Genomic DNA, 17,086 nt, shown 5'->3' on the forward strand with positions numbered 1-17,086 from the left:
GGGAGGCGTTGACGACGGCGAGGTCGGGGAGGCGTTGGCGACGGCGAGGAGGAGTGGGCGGCGACGGGGCAGGGCGCGGCAACGGCGACAGCGATGAGGAGCAGCCTGGCGGCGTCGAAGCGTCGGGGAAGAATGTGGAAAAATCCTAAGTGCCACACTTATATAGGAAAAGCTTTAGTCCCGGTTGGGGAGGCGGACCGCGACTAAAGGTACCCTAAAAAATCACAAAGATAAAACTAATTCATTTTAAAGTCTTAAAAATACAATTATATATAAAAAAATCAGAAAAATAAAACTAATTCATTTTAAAATCTTGAAAATACAAATAATATATCAAAAAAATCAGAAAAATAAAACTAATTCATTTTAAAATCTTGAAAATACAAATAATATATCAAAAAAATCACAAAAATAAAACTAATTCATTTTAAAATCTTAAAAATACAATTATATATCAAAAAAATCAGAAAAATAAAACTAATTCATTTTAAAATCTTGAAAATACAAATAATATATCAAAAAAATCAGAAAAATAAAACTAATTCATTTTAAAATCTTAAAAATACAATTATATATCAAAAAAATCGGAAAAATAAAACTAATTCATTTTAAAATCTTGAAAATACAAATAATATATAAAAAAAATCAAAAAAATAAAACTAATTCATTTTAAAATCTTAAAAATACAAATAATATATCAAAAAAATTCACATGATCCATTCAACAAAGTTTGGTACAATAAATTATTACACATCAATTCTTCCCTTGTGTCCCTGCTTGCTTACGATTGTGCCGTATCCATGGAACATCCTTATCATTTAACTTAATGCTTGGGTCAGTGTTCACTTTGAAGGGCGGAATTTCACCAAACATATTATAATCTTCTGACATGTCTGTCTTGTCCTCCACTCCCACGATGTTTCTTTTCCCTGAAAGAACAATGTGGCGCTTTGGATCATCGCATGATGTACTGATCGTTTTCTGATCTATCCGTTTCCTCGGTTTGCTACTCATGTCCTTCAAATAAAAAACCTGAGCGACATCTTTGGCAAGGACGAATGGTTCGTCAAGGTAACCAAGATTGTTGAAATCCACCATTGTCATTCCGTATTGCTCGTCCACCTTTACCCCACCTCCTGTTAGCTTGAACCATTTGCACCGGAACAAAGGGACCTTAAAGGAGGGTCCATAGTCAAGTTCCCATATCTCCTCTATGTAACCATAATATGTGACCTTTCGCCCATTCTCGGTTGCTGCATCAAAGCGGACACCACTGTTTTGGTTGGTGCTCTTTTTATCTTGGGCGATGGTGTAAAATGTATTCCCATTTATCTCGTACCCTTGGAAAATCATTATAGTCGAAGATGGTTTCTTGGCCAACATGTAAAGCTGATCTCCAACATCATCATTGTCATTCATTAAATGTTTTCGCAACCAACTGCCGAAAGTCTCCATGTGGGCCTTTCTAATCCAGGATTTAGGCTTCCCCGGGTTGTCCGAGCGTAAAATATTCTTGTGTTGCTCGAAGTATGGAGCCACCAAGCTGAAATTTTGCAGAACTGTGTGGTGTGCTTCAGTCATAGAATGACCGTCCATACATATCGTGGATTTCCTTCCGATCTTGCCTTTTCCACTTAGTCTCCCCTCGTGCCGCGATTGAGGAATACCAATCGGCTTAAGGTCAGGAACATAGTCAATACAGAACTCAATTACCTCCTCATTTCCATAGCCCTTGACGATGCTTCCTTCTGGCCTAGCACGGTTACGAACATATTTCTTTAATACTCCCATGAACCTCTCAAAGGGGAACATATTGTGTAGAAATACAGGACCGAGAATGGAAATCTCTTCGACTAGGTGGAGTAGGAGGTGCGTCATAATATCGAAGAAGGATGGTGGGAACACCAACTCAAAACTGACAAGGCATTGGACCACATCGTTCTGTAACCGTGGTAGATCTTCTGGATTGATTACCTTCTGAGAGATTGCATTGAGGAATGCACATAGCTTCACAATGGCTACTCGAACATTTTCCGGTAGGAGCCCCCTCAAAGCAATCGGAAGCAATTGCGTCATAATCACGTGGCAGTCGTGAGACTTCAGGTTTTGGAACTTTTTCTCCGCCATGTTTATTATTCCCTTTATATTAGACGAGAAGCCAGAAGGGACCTTCATACTGCTCAGGCATTAAAAAAAATGACCTTCTCTTCTTTGGTAAGAGCGTAGCTGGCACGACCTTGAAACCATTCCGGATGCCGGTCATCTGGGTCTTTCAAAAGTTGCTGGTCCTGCCGTGCTTCCTTTGTATCATTTGTCTTCCCATACACGCCCAAGAAGCTTAGCAGGTTCACGCAAATATTCTTCGTAACATGCATCACGTCGATTGCAGAGCGGACATCTAGGACTTTCCAATATTCTAGATCCCAAAATATAGATTTCTTCTTCCACATGGGTGCGTGCCCGTCAACTCCCCGCGGAACTGATTGTCCGCCAGGACCCTTTCCAAAGATGACTTTCAAATCCTTGACCATATCAAATATCTCAACACCAGTACGTTCCGCAGGCTTCGGCTGGTGATCTGCCTTGCCGTTGAAATGCTTGCCTTTCTTTCTTACGTTATGATTTCGGGGAAGAAATCGACGATGACCCAGGTACACGTTCTTCTTACAATTAACCAAACGTACACTTTCAGTCTCATGTAAGCAGTGCGTGCATGCATTGTATCCCTTATTTGTCTGTCCCGAAAGGTTACTGAGAGCAGGCCAATCGTTGATGGTTACAAAAAGCAACGCTCGTAGGTCAAATTCCTCTCCTTTGTGCTCATCCCAGACACGTACACCATGTCTGGCCCACAACTGTAAAAGTTCATCAACTAATGGCCTTAGGTACATATCGATGTCGTTCCCGGGTTGCTTTGGACCTTGGATGAGCACTGGCATCATAATGAACTTCCGCTTCATGCACAACCAAGGAGGAAGGTTGTAGATGCATAGAGTCACGGGCCAGGTGCTATGGCTGGAGCTCTGCTCGCCAAAAGGATTCATGCCATCAGTACTTAGACCAAATCTTATGTTCCTTGCGTCAGCTGCAAAATCTTTGAACACTCTGTCGATCTTTCTCCATTGCGTTCCATCAGCGGTGTGTCTCAACTCCCCGTCGGACTTACGGTCCTCTTTGTGCCATCGCAACGACTTGGCATGCTTTTTGTTCATGAACAGACGTTTCAACCGTGGTATTATAGGAGCATACCACATCACCTTGGCGGGAACCCTCTTCCTGGGTTTCTCGCCCTCAACATCGTCACTAGGGTCATCGCCTCTGATCTTATAACGCAATGCAGTGCATACAGGGCATTCATTCAAATTCTCGTATTCACCGCGGTAGAGGATCCAGTCGTTAATGCATGCATGTATCTTCAGAACCTCTAAACCTAGAGGGCAGACAACCTTCTTTGCTTCGTACGTACTGGCGGGCAACTCGTTATTCTTCGGAAACATATTCTTCAACATTTTCAGCAAATTTTCAAATGATGAGTCACCTACACCTTCCCGTGCCTTCCATTTTAGCAAATCCAGTGTGCAGGACAGCTTTTTCAGACTATTATCGCATCCTGGATACAACGACTTTTTGTGATCCTCTAACATGCGATCCAAATTCTCCCTATCCTTGTCAGTTTCGCAGCGTATCTGTGCATCAGCAATGGTCCGACCAAGATCATCAGCGGGCTCATCATGTGCCTCTTCTTCACCTTCACCTAACCCTTCCCCACCTTCAGCATCATCCTCCATGAAAGTATCACCGAAATGATCATGATAGTTGTCATCGATATCATCCCCTTCTTCATCTTCTTCCATTCTAACCCCTCTTTCTCCATGCTTGGTCCAACAATTATAGCTTCGCATGAAACCGTGCCGAAGCAAGTGCATGTGAACGTCTCTTGAGGAGGAGTAACCCTTCTGATTCTTACAGACAGCACATGGACAGATAATAAAACCTTGCTGCTTGTTCGCATTTGCCACTACGAGGAAATCTTTCAAACCCGTAGTGAACTCGCCGGAGACTCGGGGACCGTACATCCATTGCCGATTCATCTGCATTATTATTATATAAAGTATATAATTAACCATCATGCATTTGTTAAACTAACTAGCTAGAAATAATACAAATTAAACAATGAACTACACACATGCATATTTTATCAATGACACATGAAAGGTTCAAGTTGCTAACCGCGATCGCGGAGGAAAAATAAATGAGAAAGCTCAAGTGTGGCTCGGACACTTCATATCATGTTTGTTTCAGGCTCTCGGGCATTTCATCGAACACCTTGTGTGCATAGGAGGAACCAAAAGCAAACCCACCACCCCCTTCTGAAAATTGTGAAGTGAGCTGAGTGAAGTGAAGTGAGCTGAGTCCTATATATAGGGATGGGCCTTTAGTCCCGGTTGGCCTGGCCAACCGCGACTAAAGGCCTTCGGGGACCTTTAGTCGCGGTTGGCCAGGCCAACCGGGACTAAAGCCCCTCCCGTCCGCCAGCTGGATGGGCCTTTAGTCCCGGTTGGCCTGGCCAACCGTGACTAAAGGCCTTCGGGGACCTTTAGTCCCGGTTGGCCAGGCCAACCGGGACTAAAGCCCCTCCCGTCCGCCAGCTGTCGACCGAGCGCACTGGGCCCAGATAGTTGGTCGCGGGTCTCCTCCCGAACCGCGACTAAAGACCCCTTTTGTCGCGGTTGGATTATTTTGGGGACTAATGGGGGCGTATGGAAGCCTATTTTTCTACTAGTGTGTCGTCAGGGATGCGGCGAGTCCCGGCACTACTAGGAAATATCTTAGCCGTAGAACCTTAACAGCAGCGTGGGTGGTCAGAGATGCGGCGGGTCCCGGATCTGGCCGTGCGAGTTGATGGCGGCGGTGCATTGGCTTTCTACTACATGTGGCACATCCGGGCGGCTGCCATGCCTGTTACTCATCGGCGTCTACCTCCACGAATACGGCGTCATGCGGCTTTCCTCTCTGCTGTTACGGTCCAAGCCGGCAACTTTCTCCCACCTTCGCAGTTTGCTCTGGTTCGTACTTGTCGGACGGGGTCAAATCCCAATGTTGTTGCGGCTTTATGCCGCCAAGGATCATCCCATTGGCCCACTTGACCTACCCATTAGTTTGTGGGTGATAGATGGAGGCGTAGTCAAGCTTCATGTTCTGCTTGGCGACCTCGTTTTTTACCTCCTCGGTTGTGAAGTTGGATTTGTTATCTGTTATGATGTTGTGAGGTACTCCCCAACATGTACCAAGCCGGAGATGAATTTCTCACCAGTTGGGCTTTTGCCGAGGCCACAGGCTTTGCATCTATTCACTTTATGAACTTGTCGACCATGATCAGCAAATATTTCATGTTGGTGTGACATTTACTCACTAGTAGAAAAGGGGGCTTTAGTCCCGGTTGGTAAGGGCCTTTAGTCCCGGTTTTTGAACCGAGACTAAAGGGTCGTTACTAATGCCTCCCCCCTTTAGTCCCGGTTCTTACACGAACCGGGACTAAAGGCCGTCCATGTGGACGCAGTCTGGAGCTCCACCTTTAGTCCCGGTTGGTGTTATCAACCCGGACTAAAGGAAATTTTATGATTTTTTTTTTGAAATTTTTTTTTTGCGATTTTTTTTAAATTTTTTTATTTTCAAATTTCTGAATTATTTTAACCTCTAATTTCTAATCACCACCCCTCATCACTGCTCAATTTATCCTCTAATTTCTAATCACCCCTCATCATTCCAAATCATCTAACTTCCCGGACGGTCACCCATCCTCTCACTACTCCAGCATGAGCACGCTTAACTTCCGGGTTCTATTCTCCCTCGTTTCCAAGTCTGCACCTGACAATATTAAGATGTCAATTCTATTAACCCTCAGGAATTTAGCTTGAGCATGAAGTGACACATTTCACTGTTTGAGTTTGAAACTATTGTTTTAAAAAACAATAATTATTTAGTAACACTAATATTTCTGGAATAATTAGTTTGACCATTGTTTAACCACTGTTTGACCATAGTTTGACCAGATTTGACCAAAATTCAAAAAAACTGAAATAATTATTTAGTAACACTAATATTCTAGAATAATTAGTTTGACCATTGTTTGACCACAGTTTGACCACAATTTGAAATTTTTTGAATTTTTTTGCCTCTCCAGATCTTAAAAGCCCCGTATCTTTTTTTTTCTGTTAGGTTTTTGAGGATTTTGAAAATGTTTAATGGGGTTCCCCCAGTTAAATTCGTCTGTAACTTTTCGAGTAGATGATTTTTCATATAAAAAACTTTTTCATCCGACTTCGTATGCAAAAGTTATGCCCATTTTAAGAAATTCCAGGGAGATTTTGCAAATAAAGTCGAAATTCATATTTGTTAATTTTCCCAACAACTAGACCACATATCACATGGGAAACTTATTTTTTTTTGACATTTTCATCATTTTCTTTTGTTTTTTCTAAAACTGAAAAGGCGGTCCACGGGGGGTAGAGTTTGATGGGCCCTTTAGTACCGGTTCGTGCCATGAACCGGTACTAATGCCTCAAAGCCTATTAGTACCGGTTGGTGGAACCAACCGGGACTAAAGGTTAGTCCTTTAGTCCCGGTTGCTGCCACCAACCGGTACTAATGGGCATCGCACCCTTTAGTCCCGGTTCCTGGCACCAACCGGGACTAAAGGGCCCAGGTGAACCGGGACTAATGCCTTAGCCGCACGAACCGGGACCAATGCTCACATTAGTCCCGATTCATGACTGAACCGGGACTAATGTGAATATTGCCCTGTGACGAAAGCCCTGTTTTGTACTAGTGATTGTGTAGTCTGACCATATGAAGTCCCAAGACCGACCAGGTTATCAGGATTGCTTTCAAGGCTATGAATGGAAGGTGGCTTTATTTAGCAAAGAGCTAGCACCCAGCGGACGTATCCACTAAATTTCATACATCAGCCCCGTGGGCCAATAGAAGTCGCCCAACACTTGGGATTTAATAGCCTGACGTGGTCTATATATCACCCCGAAAAGGAAGAGCTCAACTATATTACCTAGATTCTAGTAATAATTGGAGCAGTGTCCGAAATAGATTAATGTAAAACAAGTTTTTCCGCTCAAAAATTATATACACAACAATTTTTCTATTATAATGCACTTCTGTTTTTCTGCTATAGTTTTGGACAACTCTAAATCATTACAACTATTACCAGGGAACCATTTATTTGGCCCACCCTTTAGGTCTACTTGAACTAAGACCTAATTTTTTTATTGTTGGCAGGAGAACTGCCAAGTCCATTGATCAGAAAGAGGTATTAGAAGAACACCTCCAGAGGAGGAAAGCACTACAAAAACTATAACCATTATTATTTGCTCTAGCGTTACGTTATTATGTCACCTCACAATATTTCATTACAAATCACGACTTTTAATGTCATCAATCACATTAATTAGGAATATGTTAGCTTTCTTGTACTCGAGCGCTCTCTATACGGTAGGGATATACTATTTATTCATACTTTCCAGTTCTGGTGTTCCCTTTTTTCTCTAACTTTTACCAAATATGAGTATTGGATGGCCTATTAGCTCTCATGGGTCACCTATTAAGAGCGTGTTCGGATTCACTCCGCTCCACAGCTCTGCTCCAGGAGCGGGGCGAGCGGTGCCGAACGCAACTACTCCACAGAGTCAGAAGAGCGGAGCGGAGCAAACTGTAGTTCAATCCGGCAGAGTCGCTGCAACCGTGCTCCGCGTGCCACTCCCCGGCCTCTTGCGCAAAACTTATGGGCTCGCTTGATCCTATTCTCTCGCTAGCGGGCAGCAACTACCTGAACCTCACACCCCATTGTGTAGGGAGTGGAGTTAGTTAACGAAAGTGATAGCTACTCTCGATTTTTGGGGGCGGAGCGAACAATCCAGGAGCATGGAGCGGAGTCAAGGATTCGAAGGAGTGGAGGGGATCCGAACACGCCTTAAGTCTTATCAATGATCTATTACCTCATTTAGTCTAGGTCCTTGGATTTCAAATGTTGGACTGCCAATAATAGTTGGGACTAACTTAAAACTTGCCTGGCGTCTTAGTGGAAGGAAGCGACAATAAAATTTGCAGTTGCTATTAATAATACGTGGTACGATGAAGGAAATAAGATGTAAAGCTTTTGACAACAGAGGGCCGATGACGTCTTGTAGTCATTGCTAGGTGGTCTACGGACATAGATACAATTTTTTTTACTTATAATATTCTTTGTATTATATTACTGGACAGTTGATAAATAGATCCAATTTTTTTCAAAAACATCTTTTTTTCAAGAATAAAAGAAAAAATAAAAATAAATTTTGTAGTTGCTATTAATATTCTGTGGTATGATGAAGGAAAAAATGTAAATTTTTTGACGAGGGAGGGGCAATGGCGACGGTGTGCTAGAGTGCTTGTAGTCGTGGTCAGGTGGTCTATGGACGTAGGTGTAAGTTTTTTACTTATGGTGTTCTTTGTATTATATTAATTGATAGTTGATAAATAGATCAGAAGTTCTTCACAAAAATATCTTCTTATTGTGAAGAATAAAAGAGAAAAATAAAATTTGCAGTTGCTATTAATAATTTGTGGTACGATGAAGACAAAATGTAAATTGAACAAAAGGAATGGGCGATGAAGGCGATGCTCTATAGTGCTTGCAGTTGTCAGGGCCGAGATGTAATTTTTACTTATTGTTTTCTTCATATTACTTGTCAGTTTTAGAAACAACAATCTTATTGTGAAGAACAAAATAGAAAAAAAGACTAACTTGTTGGGGAACGTAGTATTTCAAAAAAAAATCTACGATCACGCAAGATCTATCTAGGAGAAGCATATCAACGAGCGGGGAGAGTGTGTCCATGTAGCCTCGTAGACCGCGGAAGCGTTTAGTAACGCAGTTGATGTAGTGGAACGTCTTCACGATCCAACCGATCCAAGCACCGAACGTACGGCACCTCCGTGTTCAACACACGTTCAGCTCGATGACGTCCCTCGAACCCTTGATCCAGTTGAGGCCGAGGGAGTGTTCCGTCAGCATGACGGCGTGGCGACGGTGATGATGAAGTTACCGGCGCAGGGCTTCGCCTAAGCACTACGACGATATGACCGAGGTGTGTAACTGTGGAGCGGGCACCACACACGGCTAAGAGAAGACTTGGTGTACCTTTTGTTGGGGAACGCAGTATTCCAAAAAATTTACCTACGATCACGCAAGATCTATCTAGGAGATGAATAGAAATGAGAGGGGATAGTGTGTCCACGTACCCTCGTAGATCGAAAGCGGAAGCGTTTAGTATCGCGGTTGATGTAGTCGAACGTCTTCACGATCCAACCGATCCAAGTACCGAACGTAAGGCACCTCCATGTTCAGCACACGTTCAGCACGATGACGTCCCTCGAGCTCTTGATCCAGTTGAGGACGAGGGAGAGTTCCGTCAGCATGACGGCGTGGCAACGATGATGATGAAGTTACCGACGCAGGGCTTCACCTAAGCACTACGACGATATGACCGAGGTGTTAACTGTGGAGGGGGCGCCGCACACGGCTAGGAACAATTGATGTGTGTTCTAGGGATGCCCTCCCCGCGTATATAAAGGAGGGAGAGGGAGGGAGGCAGCCTAGGGCGTGACCAAGTAGGAAGAATCCTACTTGGGCCCCTAGTCCAATTCGGGCCCCCCTTACCATATTCGGACAAGGGGAAAGGAAGGAGGGGGAGGGGAAGGAAGTAGGAGTCCTACTTCGTACTTTCCTTTTCCTCCTCTCCTTTCCCTTTCTCCCCACGTATCTGGCCCTATAGGGGGCGCACCAGCCCCTTGTGGGCTGGTTTGTTCCCTTACTTGGCCCATTAAACCCATATCTTTGCCGGGGGTTGCCCGGAACCCCTTCTAGTGACCCGGTATCACCCGGAACACTTCCGGTGTCCAAATACCATCGTCCTGTATATGAATCTTTACCTCTCGACCATTTCGAGACTCCTCATCATGTCCGTGATCTCATCCGGGACTCCAAATAAACTTCGGTCATCAAATCACATAACTCACAATACAAATCGTCATCGAACGTTAAGCGTGCGGACCCTACGGGTTCGAGAACTATGTAGACATGACCGAGACACATGTCCGGTCAATAACCAATAGCGGAACCTGGATGCTCATATTGGCTCCTACATATTCTACGAACATCTTTATCGGTCAAACCGCATAACAATATACGTTGTTCCCTTTTGTCATCGGTATGTTACTTGCTCGAGATTCGATCGTCGGTATCATCATACCTGGTTCAATCTCGTTACCGGCAAGTCTCTTTACTCGTTCCGTAATGCATCATCCCATGACTAACTCATTAGTCACATTGCTTGCAAGGCTTATAGTGATGTGCATTACCGAGAGGGCCCAGAGATACCTCTTCGATACACGGAGTGACAAATCCTAATCTCGATCTGTGCCAACCAAACAAACACCTTCTGAGACATCTGTAGAGCATCTTTATAATCACCCAGTTACGTTGTGACGTTTGATAGCACACAAGGTGTTCCTGCGGTATTCAGGAGTTGCATAATCTCATAGTCAGAGGAACATGTATAAGTCATGATGAAAGCAATAGCAATAAAACTAAATGATCATTATGCTAAGCTAACGATGGGTCTTGTCCATCACATCATTCTCTAATGATGTGATCCCGTTCATCAAATGACAACACATGTCTAAGGTCAGGAAACATAACCATCTTTGATTAACGAGCTAGTCAAGTAGAGGCATACTAGGGACACTCTGTTTTGTCTATGTATTCACACATGTACTAAGTTTTCGATTAATACAATTCTAGCATGAATAATAAACATTTATCATGATATAAAGAAATATAAATAACAACTTTATTATTGCCTCTAGGGCATATTTCCTTCACCTTTGGGGTGCCCCCTCCCACGTATATAAAGGGGCGGGGGAGAGGAGGCTCGCCGAAGGGGGGGCGCCAAGTGGGGAGTCCTACTTAGACTCCCGGTCCAAGTTGTATATGCCCCCCTTTCCTATTCCAGCAAGGGGGGAGAGGGAAGGAGGAAGAGGAGAGAATGAAAGAGGGGAGGGGGCGCCGCCCCCTCCTAGTCCAATTCGGACCAGCCCATGGGGGACGCGCTGCCTCCCCTTGTGGCCCTTCTCTCCTTTCCACTAAAGCCCAATAAGGCCCAATACTTCCCCGGGGGGTTCCGGTAACCTTTCGGTACTCTGAAACTTATCTGATACTTCCCGAATCCATTCTAGTGTCCGAATATAACCTTACAATATATGAATATTTACCTCTCGACTATTTCGAGACTCCTCGTCATGTCTGCGATCTCATCCGGGACTCCAAACAATCTTCGGTCATCAAATCACATAACTCATAATGCAGATCGTCATCGAACGTTAAGCGTGCGGACCCTACGGGTTCGAGAACTATGTAGACTTGACCGAGACCGGTCCATAACCAATAGCGGAACCTGGAGGCTCATATTGATTCCTACATATTCTACGAAGATCTTTATCGTTCAAACCGCATAACAACATACGTTGTTCCCTTTGTCATCGGTATGTTACTTGCCCGAGATTCGATCGTCCGTATCCTCATACCTAGTTCAATCTCGTTACCGGCAAGTCTCTTTACTCGTTCCGTAATGCATTATCCCATAACTAACTCATTAGTCACATTGCTTGCAAGGCTCAGAGTGATGTGCATTACCGAGAGGGCCTAGAGATACCTCTCTGATACACAGAGTGAGAAATCATAATCTTGGTCTATACCAACTCAACAAACACCATCAGAGACACCTGTAGAGCATCTTTATAATCACCCAGTTATGTTGTGACATTTGATAGCACACAAGGTGTTCCTCCGGTATTCGGGAGTTGCATAATCTCATAGTCAGAGGGACATGTATAAGTCATGAAGAAAGCAATAGCAATAAAACTAAATGATCATTATGCTAAGCTAACGGATGGGCCTTGTCCATCACATCATTCTCTAATGATGTGATCCCGTTCATCAAATGACAACACATGTCTATGGGTAGGAAACTTAACCATCATTGATTAACGAGCTAGTCAAGTAGAGGCATACTAGGGACACTCTGTTTGTCTATGTATTCACACATGTACTAAGTTTCCGGTTAATACAATTCTAGCATGAATAATAAACATTTATCATGATATAATGAAGTATAAATAACAACTTTATTATTGCCTCTAGGGCATATTTCCTTCAGTCTCCCATTTGGACTAGAGTCAATAATCTAGATTACATAGTAATGATTCTAACACCCATGGAGTCTTGGTGCTGATCATGTTTTGCTTGTGAGAAAGGCTTAGTCAATGGGTCTGCAACATTCAGATCCGTATGTATTTTGCAAATCTCTATGTCTCTCTCCTTGACTTGATCGCGGATGGAATTGAAGCGTCTCTTGATGTGTTTGGTTCTCTTGTGAAATCTGGATTCCTTCGCCAAGGCTATCGCTCCAGTATTGTCACAAAAGATTTTCATTGGACCCGATGCACTAGGTATTACACCTAGATCGGATATGAACTCCTTCATCCAGACTCCTTCATTTGCTGCTTCCGAAGCAGCTATGTACACCGCTTTACACGTAGATCCCACCACGACGCTTTGCTTGGAACGGCACCAACTGACAACTCCGCCATTCAATATAAATACGTGTCCGGTTTGTGACTTAGAGTCATCCGGATCAGTGTCAAAGCTTGCATCGACGTAACCATTTACGATGAGTTCTTTGTCACCTCCATAAACAAGAAACATATCCTTAGTCCTTTTCAGGTATTTCAGGATGTTCTTGACTGTTGTCCAGTGATCCACTCATGGTTTACTTTGGTACCTCCCTGCTAAACTAATAGCAAGGCAAACATCAGGTCTGGTACACAATATTGCATACATGATAAAACCTATGGCTGAGGCATAGGGAATGACTTTCATTTTCTCTCTATCTTCTGCAGTGGTCTAGCATTGAGTCTGACTCAGCTTCACACCTTGTAACACAGGCAAGAACCCTTTCTTTGACTGATCCATTTTGAACTTCTTCAAAACTTTATCAAGGTATGTGCTTTGTGAAATTCCAATTAAGCGTCTTGATCTATCTCTATAGATCTTGATGCCCAATATATAAGCAGCTTCACCGAGGTCTTTCATTGAAAAATTCTTATTCAAGTATCCTTTTATGCTATCCAGAAATTCTATATTATTTCCGATCAACAATATGTCATCCACACATAATATCAGAAATGCTACAGAGCTTCCACTCAGTTTCTTGTAAATACAGGCTTCTCCAAAAGTCTGTATAAAACCATATGCTTTGATCACACTACCAAAGCGTATATTCCAACTCTGAGATGCTTGCACCAGTCCATAAATGGATCGCTGGAGCTTGCACACTTTGTTAGCACCTTTTGGATCGTCAAAACCTTCTGGTTGCATCATATACAACTCTTCTTTAAGATATCCATTAAGGAATGCAGTTTTGACATCCATTTGCCAAATTTCATAATCATAAAATGCGGCAATTGCTAACATGATTCGGACAGACTAAAGCATCGCTATGGGTGAGAAGGTCTCATCGTAGTCAACTCCTTGAACTTGTCGAAAACCTTTCGCAACAAGTCGAGCTTTGTTGACAGTAACATTACGTTAGCGCCAGTCTTCTTCTTGAAGATCCATTTATTCTCTATGGCTTGCCGATCATCGGGCAAGTCAACCAAAGTCCATACTTTGTTCTCATACATGGATCCCATCTCAGATGTCATGGCCTCAAGCTATTTTGCGGAATCTGGGCTCATCATCGCTTACTCATAGTTCGTAGGTTCATCATGGTCAAGTAACATGACCTCCAGAATAGGATTACCGTACCACTCTGGTGCGGATCTTACTCTGGTTGACCTACGAGATTCGGCAGTAACTTGATCAGAAGTTTCATGATCATCATCATTAGCTTCCTCACTAATTGGTGTAGGAATCACTGGAACTAATTTCGGTGATGAACTACTTTCCAATAAGGGAGCAGGTACAATTATCCCATCAAGTTCTACTTTCCTCCCACTCACTTCTTTCGAGAGAAACTCCTTCTCTAGAAAGGATCCATTCGTAGAAACGAATATCTTGCCGTCGGATCTGTGATAGAAGGCGTACCCAACAGTCTCCTCTGGGTATCCTATGAAGACACATTTCTCCGATTTGGGTTCCAGCTTATCAGGTTGAAGCTTTTTCACATAAGCATCACAGCCCCAAACTTTAAGAAACGACAACTTGGGTTTCTTGCCAAACCACAGTTCATATGGTGTCATCTCAATGGATTTAGATAGTGCCTTATTTAACGTGAATGCAGCCGTCTCTAAAGCATAACCCCAAAACGATAGTGGTAAACCGGTAAGCAACATCATAGATCGCACCATATCTAATAAAGTACGGTTACGACATTCGGAAACACCATTACGCTGTGGTGTTCCAGGTGGCATGAGTTGCGAAACTATTCTACACTGTTTCAAATGAAGACGAAACTCATAACTCAAATATTCACCTCCACGATCAGATCGTAGAAACTTTATTTTCTTGTTACGATGATTTTCCACTTCACTCTGAAATTCCTTGAACTTTTCAAATGTTTCAGACTTATGTTTCATCAAGTAGATATACCCATATCTGCTCAAATCATCTGTGAATGTCAGAAAAAAAATGATACCCGCCGCGAGCCTCAACACTCATCGGACCGCATACATCAGTATGTATTATTTCCAACAAGTCTGTTGCTCGCTCCATTGTTCCGGAGAACAGACTCTTAGTCATCTTGCCCATGAGGCATGGTTCACAAGCATCAAGTGATTCATAAACAAGTGATTCCAAAAGCCCATCACCATGGAGTTTCTTCATGCGCTTTACCCCAATATGACCTAAACAGCAGTGCCACAAATAAGTTGCACTATTATTATTAACCTTGCATCTTTTGGCTTCAATATTATGAATATGTGTAACACTACAATCAAGATTCAACAACAATAGACCACTCATCAAGGGCGCATGACCATAAAAGATATTACTCATATAAATAGAACAACCATTATTCGCTGATTTAAATGAATAACCGTCTCGCATCAAACAAGATCCAGATATAATGTTCATGCTTAACGCTGGCACCAAATAATAGTTATTCAGGTCTAAAACTAATCCCGAAGGTAGATGTAGAGGTAGCGTGCCGACGACGATCACATCGACTTTGGACCATTTCCCACGCGCATCGTCACGTCGTCCTTAGCCAATCTTTGTTTAATCCGTAGCCTCTGTTTCGAGTTGCAAATATGAGCAACAGAACCACTATCAAATACCCAGGTGCTACTACGAGCATTAGTAAGGTACACATCAATAACATGTATATCAAATATACCTTTCACTTTGCCATCCTTCTTATCCGCCAAATACTTGGGGCAGTTCTGCTTCCAGTGACCAGTCCCTTTGCAGTAGAAGCACACAGTCTCAGGCTTAGGTCCAGACCTGGGCTTCTTCACTTGAGCAACAACTTGCTTGCCGTTCTTCTTGAAGTTACCCTTCTTCCCTTTGCCCATTTTTCTTGAAACTAGTGGTCTTGTTAACCATCAACACTTGATGCTCCTTCTTGATTTCTACCTCCGCAGCCTTTAGCATCAGGAAGAGCTCGGGAATTGTCTTATCCCTCCCTTGCATATTATAGTTCATCATGAAGCTTTGGTAGCTTGGTGGCAGTGATTGAAGAACTCTGTCAATGACACTATCATCAGGAAGATTAACTCCCAGTTGAGTCAAGTGGTTATGGTACCCAGACATTCCGAGTATATGTTCACTGATAGAACTATTCTCCTCCATCTTGCAGCTATAGAACTTATTGGAGACTTCATATCTCTCAATTCGGGCATTTTCTTGAAATATTAACTTCAACTCCTGGAACATCTCATATGCTCCATGACGTTCAAAACGTCGTGGATGTCCCGATTCTAAGTCGTAAAGCATGGCACACTGAACTATCGAGTAGTCATCAGCTTTGCTCTGCCAGACGTTCATAACGTCCGGTGTTGCTCCTGCAGCGGGTTTTGCACGTAGCGGTGCTTCCAGGACGTAATTCTGCTGTGCAGCAATGAGGATAATCCTCAAGTTACGGACTGAAAGTGCGTTATATCGACTAGAGGGGGGTGAATAGGCGATTTTTATGAATTCTTCACTGAGGAATTTCAGGGTGAGGAAATTCCTAAGCGAAGAACTACTTGCAGCGGAATAAGTACTCAGATGCAAACATAACAGAACATAGGCATGGTCATCATGATGAGATGAAAACAAGCACAGAGTACGGAAAGCGTAAAGACAGGATAAACAGGATGAAGACAAACAGACTGAAGAAATTGAACTGAGGAAATTGAGAAAGTCTTCAGTCAAAGTCTTCGGACAGATATGAACAAGCACACAACACAGTAATGAGGAAATGAAAGAGTTGAGGAAATAGAACCAGTAGGCTTGGTGAAGACAATGATTTGGTAGACCAGTTGCAACTGCTGTGACAGTTGTACGTCTGGTTGGAGCGGCTAGGTATTTAAACCTGAGGACACACCGTCCTCACCGTATTCTCCTTCAGCTAAGGTCACACAGACCTCGCCAAATCACTCGTGGTAAGTCTTCAGGTGACTTCCAAACCTTCACAAACTCGGTCACTCGGCGATCCACAATTTTCTCTTGGATGCTCAAACCAAGACGCCTAACCGTCTGGAAGATGCACAGTCTTCAAAGGTAACAAGTGTCGGATCTATGCAAGATCAATCTCTTCAGTGATGCTCAATCACTTTGGGTTTGTAGGTGTTTGGGTTTGGGCTTCCTCACTTGATGATTTTCGCTCAAAGTCCTCGGAGGATGGGATGCTCTCAATTGACAAGTGTTAGTTTTTCTCTCGGAGCAGCCAACCAGCTAGTGGTTGTAGGGGGCGGCTATTTATAGCCTAGGGAGCAGCCCGACATGATAAGACATAAATGCCCTTCAATGATATGACCGTTAGGTGGGTAGATATTT

Source organism: Aegilops tauschii, chromosome 7 (genome assembly GCF_002575655.3).
Source record: "Aegilops tauschii subsp. strangulata cultivar AL8/78 chromosome 7, Aet v6.0, whole genome shotgun sequence".
NCBI lineage: Eukaryota > Viridiplantae > Streptophyta > Magnoliopsida > Poales > Poaceae > Aegilops > Aegilops tauschii.